Here is an 11376-nt window from a genome sequence, read left to right on the forward strand (position 1 = left end):
TCACGCAATTTAAAGACTCAATTTCTCAACAAAAAGTAGACAATAATTATAATTATAATTACTGTGGCATTAATAACTATTAATTCCACATTGCTTTAACGGAAACTTACTTTTATGGCAAATATGCTTAAGAGCAGACTTTGCCATCTTTTGATGTCATATTTCTAATATGGTAATTGAAAACGAAATAATCACTCCGGATAACGAGCCTTTTAAAAAACTGTGTGATATTTGTATTCTGTTTAGATTTAAGTTTGAGCCATCATACTTACCAATGATATTATTACTTACGAAATATGAAAGAATGTATGAAATTGTGGTAAAGGAGTTACAACACGTCTAGCTGCCTGGCTAATGATACTGTAGTGGTTTGGTTCGAACAAGCCAGGGAAAATGAAATTCACTTTGGTCTCTCATTCTAATCTCTTTGGTAAAATAACCACAAGTAATAGCCACTGCTTAGTGGATCTGATCAGTCGTAGCTGGACGGTGAGCCTAACGTCAGAGGCGGTGGCGGCTGATGACGGCGAGGCTCGATGGGACTGCTACAAGACTGGACGAGATGTTGTTGCTGCTGCCGTGGCTACTACTATTCTCTCCTGACTGGCCGCCGCTGCCCTATTTAAGGGACGCTCGCTGCTCAGCGTAGTTGGCAAGAGAGGTCGCTAGCCGCTCGAGAACCATTTGCTGGCTCCTGATTGGCTAGCTCATATTCACCTCTTGCCAACTATGGGAAGTGTGTGACCGCCTGTGGCTGCGTCACTACACCACTCCCCCTCTCTTCGAGAGCGGGCGTCGAGGGAGATAGGGAGCGACGCGCGCGACGTGGTAGAATCGGTGTGGCCTTCGTATCACTCGCCCAAAACGTGTGGTCATTCCATCAGGGGGCATGTCTGGCGAGGAGGGCCTTGATGGAGGGGGGCTCGAATGCAGGGTGGTGTGGTCGAAGTCAGATGCCTGGCGAGGTGGGGTCGGTTGAGTATGGAGCTGTAGAGACATAAGGTTGGGTGAGAATTGTTGCATTGCATGGTAGAGTGGGGGCGTAGGGTGGGGAGGATCTTGCGGGGTGCCGGGAACAGTTGTAGAAGGATGTGGTTGCGGGGTGGGAGAAGGAGAAGGGTTCGCTGTCGTGTGCGTGTGATCTGTGTATGGTGAAGAGTCAGGGGCAGGAGGGGAGTGTTGGTTTGGAAGGGAGAGTGTTTCGGGGGGTGAGGAATGACTTGGTTCGGTGGTGAGGATGGGGTTAGGACCATGTTGTAAGATGTATTGTAGTGGCCCTGGAGGTTTGGTAGGGGGATTGATGGGGAGATGGGCCGGCTTGAGCCTGTCGATGGAGACGCTATCCGGTTTGGCATCTCGGTTGATCACGAAGTACTTTGGTGATCTGCTGAGGACTCGGAAGGGGCCGTCGTATGGGCGCTGAAGAGGAGCTCGTGTGGAGCCTTTCCTGACGATGACGTAGTCACTTGTAGACAGGGCCGGGGGAAGGTGCTCCGGCTGTGGTTGTGGTGGACGAGGGGGTGTTGGACGGGTGTTGGCGAATGTGTCCTTGATGAGTTGGAGGAGGGCGTGACGATCCGGATCGCCGACGGCAGGCGTGGCAATTTCCCCAGGGAGGCGAAGGTTCTCAGCGTAAAGTAGCTGCGATGGGGAAATGTCATTGTCGACCTTAGGTGTGACGCGGATCGTGAGAAGCACCAGGGGAAGGGCGTCGACCCAGTCGCATGAGGGTTGTGCCTTCAGCGACTCCTTCAGTTGGCGGTGGAACCGTTCCACGAGTCCATTGGCTTGGGGGTGGTAAGCGGTGGTCCGGTTACGTTTGGTGCCAAGGAACTTGAGGAGGCTGGACCATAGGTCAGATTCGAACTGGGGGCCCCTATCGGTGACAATGATGTGAGGTGCGCCGAATCTGGATACCCATCCAGAGAGGAAAGCACGGGCGGTCGTCTCGGCGGATATATCCGGAAGGGGGATCGCTTCTGGCCACCTGGTGTATCTGTCGATACACGTAAGGAGGTAACGCATGCCGCGAGAAGGCGGAAGGGGGCCCACAATGTCCACATGAACTGACTGGAAACGTGCCGTAGGTGCATTAAAACGATGAAGAGTAGCGAGTACGTGGAGAGAAACCTTGGCCGTCTGGCAGGGGAGGCAGGTCCGGGTCCATTGTCTGACATCCTTGTTGATGCCTGGCCAGACGACTCGATCCGTGATGAGGCGTTGTGTCGCGCGGATGCCCGGATGACTGTGGTCATGGAAGGAGGAGAAGACGTCCTTACGGTGACAGGCGGGGATGTACGGACGGGGTTTGCCTGTGGAGATGTCACACCACAATGGTACGGGGTTGTTGGGAAGCTGTCTTAGCTGTAGGGATGAGGTGTCGTGCATACGTAGGAGGCGGAGTTCACCGTCGTTGTTCTGAGATGCAGCGATGCGTGCGTAGTCTATGTTGTGGTTAGGGAGGATGCTGGAGGTGATTCTAGACAAGGCGTCGGCTACCTGGTTATCCTCTCCCTTGATGTATTCAATGCGAGTATCAAATTGGGAGAGGAAGGACAGCTGCCGGGAGACTCTTGGGGAGTGATGGTCGGAGACTGTCTAGGGCATGGGCGAGTGGCTTGTGGTCTGTAAGGATAACGAAAGGCCGGCCTTCCAGGAAGTAAAGGAAGTGCTTGACAGCCGAGACTATGGCTAGCAGTTCCCTGTCAAAGGCGCTGTAGCGAATTTGAGGAGGGTCCAGACGTTTGGAGAAAAAGGCGATAGGCTGGAGCTGGCCGTTGATCTTCTGTTGGAGGACGGCGCCAATTGCTGTGGAGGAGGCATCAGTGGTAAGGAATGTGGGTGCGTGAGCTACTGGGTAGGACAAGCGGGCGGCTTCAGCGATTGCCGCCTTGGCTTGCCCGAATGCCTGGGTCGCTTCGGAAGACCATCTCACAGGTTTGAGCGACCGCTTGGAATGGTTCTTGGTGAGGTCGTTCAAGGGAGCGAGTTTTGCAGCTGCGTTGGGGATGAATCTGTGGTAATAATTGACGATTCCTAGGAATCGTCGGAGCATCTTGATGGTTGTTGGCTGTGGGAAATCTTGGATTGTGTCTACTTTCTGAGGGAGAGGATACAGACCTGCTGTTGAGATGCGGTGTCCGAGAGATGAAACTCCGAGGAGACACTTGGACGGATGTACCCGGAGGCCATAATCTTGGAGGCGGCGGAAGAGGAGGCGGAGGTGTTGGCGGTGTTGGTCGTGGGTATCAGAGGCTACGAGGATGTCGTCGATGTAAACGGTGATGAAGTCGAAGTCTCTGAGGGCATGGTCTATGAACCTCTAGAACGTCTGGGCGGCATTCCGGAAGCCAAAGGCCATCATCTTCCACTCGAAGAGGCCGAACGGAGTGGCTATGGCTGTCTTCTGGACGTCTTCCGGCGCTACAGGGATTTGATGAAACGCCCTGACCAGGTCAATTTTGGAGAAGACCTGCTTCCCGTGAAGCTTGAAGTGGAAGTCTTGAGCGTGAGGGATGGGGTAGCGGTCGGGCTTCGTGATGCGGTTAAGTTGACGGTAGTCACCGCAAGCCCGCCATTGGTTGGGCGGTGGGGGTGGCTTGGGAACCATGTGGAGTGGTGATGCCCAAGCACTCTCCGATGGTTGGATGATGTCCTGGTCTAGGAGTTCTTGGAACTCCTGTTTGGCAGCGGCCAACTTCTCTGGGGAAAGTCGTCGAGGCTTGCTGTATACTGGCGGTCCAGATGTCTGGATGTGGTGCATGATGTTGTGAGGGGTGGTGGTGGTGTTGGTCTTGTCTGGCGATGTTAGCTGGGGAAACTCCTGCAGGATACGTACATAATCGCCAGCGGACTGGAGGGACGATATCTGGTGGGATTTGGCGTTAGTGGTGGTTCCCGGTATGCTTGTCGTGCCGTGGTACAAGCAGTTATCCTTGGCGCTAACTACCATATTGTAATGCTGGAGGAAGTCGTAGCCAAGAATGGGGTGCTGGACCGCTGCTATAACGAATGTCCAAGGGAACTTGACATCGTGGAGGTCCAGGACGCTGTGGTGGCTGCCGTACGTTGCAATGGGCGTACCGTTGGCTGCAAGCAGGTCGTAGGATGGCCACCGTGTACCGTGGTTGGGTTCTTCCGTCGGGGGTATGATGCTGACGGCTGAGCCCGTGTCTACCAGGAAAGATAGGCCAGAGTGGCGAACACGCACTGAGAGGAGGGTGTGAGGATGGATATCGGGGGTAGGAGTGCTTACCGACCCCCGCGTTTGGCGTTTCCCCGCGACCAGCTGCATGGTTGTGTGCATCTGAGCGCCTTGGCTCCGAAGCGGGTATGGTACCAACAGGAGGCAGTATCCTGTCGTGGAGCGGGGCTAGGTGGTGGTTGAGGGGGGGTTCCCTTCTCGGCAAGCAACTGGTTGAGCAAGGTCTTCATGTCGGCGACTTCCTGCCGTAGCTGCTGCATACTTTGGTCACTGGCACTATATGACATGGGAATGTTTTCACTCACAGCACTATGGTCAGTAACACCTGGGTTGTCACTACACTTTGCACGAACACTATGCACTGGTTTGTGTACCGAGGTATGTCGCTGGAACAACCTATCTGCTATTTCGCAGTATTGTTCGTCGTCCTTATCGCCGGCTAGAGCTTCCAGGTGTAAGTGGAGGGCGTCCGGCATCTTGGAGAGGTGAATGGAGCGGAGGAGTTCCTTGGGCAATGACACCTTTGCCCGGGTGTTGAGGTTGGCCATACGGGTGTATAGCTGTGAGGGGGTGGTGTCGCCGAGTTCGCTCTGCTGGATATCTCGGTAGAGCTGGTCGTCAGGCCTGGCGCATAGCTTCCGTAAGGCAGTCTTGAGGGCGGCACACTTGCCTTCTTCCGGAGGAGAAGAGACGGCGTTACGGACAAGGGCGATGACGTCCGTTGGTAGAGCGGCGATGTACGCGCCGAAGGCTTGGTGGTCCGGAACGTCACCTTGAGTGGCTAAATAGGCTTCTGTGTGAAGTAGCCAGCTCTCCAAGTCACGGGAGAAACTGGGAAGTTTCACTTGTGAGTTTTCCATAATCCTGGTTGTCCTTCACCGGGGTCACCAATTTGTAGTGGTTTGGTTCGAACAAGCCAGGGAAAATGAAATTCACTTTGGTCTCTTATTCTAATCTCTTTGGTAAAACAACCACAAGTAATAGCCACTGCTTAGTGGATCTGATCAGTTGTAGCTGGACGGTGAGCCTAACGTCAGAGGCGGTGGCGGCTGATGACGGCGAGGCTCGATGGGACTGCTACAAGACTGGACGAGATGTTGTTGCTGCTGCCATGGCTACTACTATTCTGCCCTGACTGGCCGCCGCTGCCCTATTTAAGGGTCGCTCGCTGCTCAGCGTAGTTGGCAAGAGAGGTCGCTAGCCGCTCGAGAACCATTTGCTGGCTCCTGATTGGCTAGCTCATATTCACCTCTTGCCAACTATGGGAAGTGTGTGACCGCCTGTGGCTGCGTCACTACAATACAACAAAGGCCCTGTTGACACGAGCGGTTTGAACCGCGCGGAAACCGCATACTCAAGGAAAAACTGTGTAAAATCTACCATTGATTTACACTGTAAATGAACCGCAGCGGTTGAAACTTGTAGTGTGAACAGGGCTTATACAGTACACAAAACCAGTGCTGTGCTGTCATATGCAGGGCTTCAATGTTTTTGTCATTAATATATATATATGAATGTATGTATATATATATATATATATATATATATATATATATATATATATATATATATATATATATATATATATATATATATATACAACAAAATCATTCAAGACTGTTCAAACCAAGTATAGGTGTCTATTCGATTTTGTTACACAAACAAGAGTCAAAACTTCAAGTGGGTTCGAAATTTTGAAGCCTATGGAAGTGTAGAGGATCGTAGGAATGTTGGGAAATCACCTAGTGGAGCCTCTGTTACAGTCCGCACACCTGAGAATGTCGCGATTGTTCAAGATTGTGTGGGCCGAAGCCCGAGCAAATCTCTGTGTCGTAGGAGTCAACAGTCTTCAGTTAGACGCATTTTGATCTCTGCTCTGAAACTATCCCTATAGGATTCAGATCAAACACCAGCTCACCCAGGCTGATAAGGATAAGAGAGTCACCGTGTGTAGGTGGCTCTCTCAAAAGATTAAGGAGAATGAAAATTTCCTGAACAACGTGTGTTTTTCAGATGAAACCCACTTTCTGCTGTGTGGCCATGTTAACTCTAAGAACTGGGTTTTCTGGGGCATTCACAGCCCTCACCGTATTGCTGAGCGACCTTTGCATTCAACGAAGTTGAGTCAGTAAATGTAGACGTTAGTAGTGTACTAGAGATTACAAAGGAAGAAGTAGAGTTTGCTCTAAAAAATATGAAACGAGGAAAAGCACCTGGGGAAGATATATCGTTACATCTTTTGAAAAATGCAGGGAAAGAAGTTCATATTAAGTTAGCTCAGTTGTACACCCAGTGCTTGCGTTAGGAAAGCGTTCTTGAACCCTGGTGCAAGGCTATAGTAATTTTGCTTCATAAAAAGGAGACCAGAAAGATCTTAATAATTACCGACCAATTAACTTGTTATCAAATGTATATAAAGTGTTCTCCAAGATCCTTACAAATAGACTATGTCATGTCTTAGATGGAAACCAACCAAGAGAACAGGCAGGCTTTAGAAGCGGATATTCGACTCTCTGCAAGCGATGAACCAACTAATTGAGAAAACGGCAGAATACAATATACCTCTTTGTTTAGCTTTTGTAGATTACGAGAGGGCCTTTGACTCAGTAGAACAAATAGCAATACTAAACTCGGGATACAAACGAACAAGTCGTAAGGGTTTTAGAAAAGATTTATGCGAAAGGCACCATTGTAATTCGACTACATAAAGGTACAGAAAAGATAAAAATCGAGAAAGGAGTACGGCGAGGCGATACCATTTCACCCAAATTATTTACAGCTTGCCTGGAAGAGGTTTTCAGAAGGTTGAGTTGGGAAAAGAAAGGTTTGAAGATTAATGGCGAATATTTGAATCACTTAAGATTTGCTGATGACATTATTCTTATTTCAGAAAGAGCAGTAGACTTGCAAAATATCCTGAGTGATCTGAACAAAAAGTCTCAAAGTAGGTTTAAAAATTAATAAGAATAAAACCAAAGTAATGTTCAACACGAAAGTTCAAAATAAAAATATTATAATCGATGGTGAGAGTCTTGAAGAAGTTGAAGAGTATAGTTATTTAGGCCAGATGGTGAAAGTGACCAGAGATCATGACAATGAAATAAAAAGACGTATTACAATTAGTTGGAAAGTGGTAAGTATAATAAAATCCTGAGAGGTTCTCTACCTTTATGTTTGTGTGTGTGTGTGTGTGTGTGTGTGATTCACCATGGTCTTAGATTACGTGTTGGACTCGTGATCGACAGTCATTAACCTCCCGGATGAGAGCTCAGAGCTCGTATGACCAATCTATGGGTAATACTGTGACCTTACACGCACACACACACACAACTCCCCGTCCACGAGAGTTGGAGTAACAACCCGCAGCGCAGCGATAGTGAAATTATTTCGGTCCTGGGTGTGATTCGAGCCCGGACCGCCGTAACGGCAGGCGAGAACTCTAACCACCGCGCCACGAGGTGTGTGTGTATGTGTGTGTGTGTGTGTGTGTGTGTGTGTGTGTGTGTGTGTGTGTGTGTGTGTGTGTGTGTGTGTGTGTGTGTGTGTGTGTGTGTGTGTGTGTGTTTAGAATTGATCAAATCATATTCTGTTGAGTTGTAATACAAAACTGAGCGAAAATTTGACGGTTTATCTATTTGATTATTTTCTTATGTGAGCCCAAATTTGACGTGTCGGAAAAAAGTAATTGATGTGCCACATTTGGCACACGTGCCAATGGTTGCCCAGTGCTGATTTAGTTGAAGTGGATGGTTTTGAGTATTTAGGGTCACATGCAATGTTCCCTCTAATATTTTGCTGTGAGGGTGCGCAGAAACGTGTTTGTGTGCAAACTTTGCCTTCTCTGAAAATTACGAGTATTTGCGCACCCTGCGAGTCACCACCCAGGCAAGTTACCATGTTTTTAGAGAATTTATAAGTTGATATTTGGGTGGAGGTTCTTTATTGAATGGATTTTAATATAAATTGAAAACCTTGTATGCGCACTTTTTTTTCATGTGCGCTAGTTATAAAACATATGTGCGCGCAAGCACATGTGCACAGCTTAGAGGGAACATTGATCACATGTGGCAGGGAATGGAGGAGTGGAGGTGGAGGTGAACAGTAGAATGAGAGAAGCAAGTAAATGTTTTAGGGGAATGAATAGTGTCATGAAAAATAGATATCTGGGGATGGGTGTAAACAAAAGACTATGCGAAGGGGTTATTATGCCTACGACATTGAAAAGAGGAGTTTAAGTGTAGTATGAGATAAAGTGTTTCAGATGTATGGTGAGGGTTACAAGGATGGATGAAGTGAGAAACGAGATGATGTGGAACGTGGGAATGGAAAGAGACTTGACGGACATGGTCGGTAAAAAAAAAAAAAAAAAAAAATATATATATATATATATATATATATATATATATATATATATATATATATATATATATATATATAATATAAATGTGTGTGTGTGTGTGTGTGTGTGTGTGTGTGTGTGTGTGTGTGTGTGTGTGTGTGTGTGTGTGTGTGTGTGTGTGTGTGTGTGTGTGTGTGTGTGTGTGTGTGTGTGTGTGTGTGTGTTAGGATGGTTTTGTACATATGGTAAAATGAGTGAAGAAAGACTAACAAAAGAGTGGAAAACTGAGAATAGGTTGGATGGATTTGGTGAAGGGGATCCTTGGGTACAAGGAGAATATCCGTAGAGCAGGGAAAGGCGAGGACAAGAGGTAGGTGTGAGTGAAAGGTGGTTGTGGATATATATTAGATTGGCGCTGACCGAAGGGATTTCTTCTTGTCTGCTCTAAAATTCTTGAATGGATGAAGGGAGATTGTTGTCATGTAATGTAGCGGTGGAGGTATACCAGCTTTGGGTATCGGGGCCTGCTGTGGGGGTGCTGTCTTGTTGCACTGACTCTGACCCTAGTAGTGGACGGGATACAAGGCACTTCATCCACATAAAACTAAGGTAAAAGGGACAACTAATAGGTTTTGGATGGGTGTGGTGTGGGTGAAGGGTGGATACATGCCTTGGCTGCATTTTGTGCTTGCAATTCCAATAATTCAAATTACAAATTATTTCAAGAGCAACCAAGAGTTAATACATGCCTTGGCTGCATTTTGTGCTTGCAATTCTAATCATTCAAATTACAAATTATTTCAAGAGGAACCAAGAGTTAATACAAACTACTAATAGCCTCATTTTTAATTTGATGGTGGCAATTGCCATGTTGGTAGCCAGATGGAATGCTTCAGTCATCCCCATCCGCTTTGTAGGCGCGGAAGATAGTGGCGAGGGGCAGAGATTTATTAAGCTGTATGGCGACTGCTAAAATGACAATATCACATCTATCACTGCTAACATGTTAAACAAAGTTTTTGGGCATAAACAAACATTTGATAACAACTAATGTGATTATGGAAAGAGGTAATATGATCAATGGTGAAAGTCCTGAAAATTTTGAAGGGTATTGTTTGGGCCAAATACGAAAGGTAAGATAATGAACATGAAACAGAAATGCGTACAGCAATTTTTTTTTTTTTTTTTTTTTTTTTTTTTTTTCTTCATATAAGATCGTGAGAGGTTCTCTATCGATATATCTGAAACTCAATGGTCACAATCAATGTATAATATTAAATATGATGTACGGAAATGAGACTGATATTGACAAAGGCGATGGAGACAGGGCTAAAGAGTGTACAGAAGAAAATGGAGAATCAGTGCTGGGAATAACCCTGAAAGACATGAAGAGGAGAGTGACATCATGGAGGTGTTTAAAAAAAGAGGAAATGGAATTAGGCAGGGAAGTTAATCAGGAAAATGATGGGTAATGGAGCAAGTATGTTACTGAATGGATGCCGCGATATGGGAAGCGTGGAAAGGGGAGACCAGACAGAGGGTGGATAGACGAAATAGAGAAGTTTGCAGGAATGATTTGGCAGAGGATGGCGCAGCTGTGCGTGTCATGGGATAGTTTGAAAGAGGCTTTGTTCAGCAGTGAACTCAAAATTATTTACTGATTGATTATATGAGGACATGTCAGCAATCTAGCCTTTTCCATTGTCGAAACCTACTTCAGTCACGTTTCTTAGATCCCTTACATAAACATCTTATATCTTAAAACTTCCTGTCATGGAACAGGCGACCTCCTAGTACCGTCCATTATATTCGTAAGTTGGTCAAATGGAACGGGTCGAAAGTACATCAAGAGAGCAAAACAAGAAACTTGAAGAAACTGAATGTTTGAGGAACATTAAAAATCTTCATACAATTTACCAAATAGATGGATTATGTTGCGATATATATATATATACAGAGATGGGCAAGTGCGCTCCTTTAGTGCGCTCCTGCGTTCTTGCGTATGTACGCACCGCCTTTTTAGAAACGAAAGAACGCAGGAACGCAATTTTTTCAAAGGAACGCAGGTAAGAGATACGCAACGCCAGGTGTTTTAAAGCATTCCTTTGTTGCGAGTGTTACGAAACTATGTTTTCAAACGTTTTCAATGGAAACAACAAAGACGACATCTACTACGCGGCAACATTCTGTCGTTTACGCCCAGGCTTGAAGCTCTTCCATTGGTCAGCGGCAAAGATGACCAAACCTTAATTGTTTACGTTTAGGTAGGAAGCTCTCCCATTTGACAGCTGCTAAAACTAACAAATGTTTTGTGCGCCATTACAGCAGTAAGTGCATATCACTTATTGTGTGAACCAGTCTGTACCCGTCTAACCAACTAATTTTGTCTTTTTTCTTTTTTCATTTGGAGGAGGTGACAAAGATGGTGGACGCTGAGGAGAGGCAGGAGGTAGACCAGTTCCTCCTGCTCCTCTCCACTGCCGCAGTGCCGGAGGTGAGGCGGCGGGAGGAGGTAGAAGAGACGGTCACCAAGACCCTGGAGCAATGGAAGAGAGTGATGGTGAGCGTCCCCCTCAGCCACGACCTCTACCCCACCCACAACAGGGACGCCTGGCTGGACCTCTTTAAAAATACAATACTCCTCTTCCTAGTTCAGCTGCTGTGGAGAGGCTGTTTAGCTCAGCGACAGACATATTGCGGGCAAAAAGGTCCGGCCTGAGCAACATTAACTTTGAACAGCTGGTGTTTGTGAGGAGCAACATATACCTCCTTGGGTACAAGGAAGTGCAGGAGCAGGACAAGAAGGAAGTGGAGCATGAGGAGCATTAATTTT

Source organism: Oratosquilla oratoria, chromosome 1, assembly GCF_046742065.1.
Source record: "Oratosquilla oratoria isolate Oo_2021 chromosome 1, ASM4674206v1, whole genome shotgun sequence".
In the NCBI taxonomy this organism is placed as follows: Eukaryota; Metazoa; Arthropoda; class Malacostraca; order Stomatopoda; family Squillidae; genus Oratosquilla; species Oratosquilla oratoria.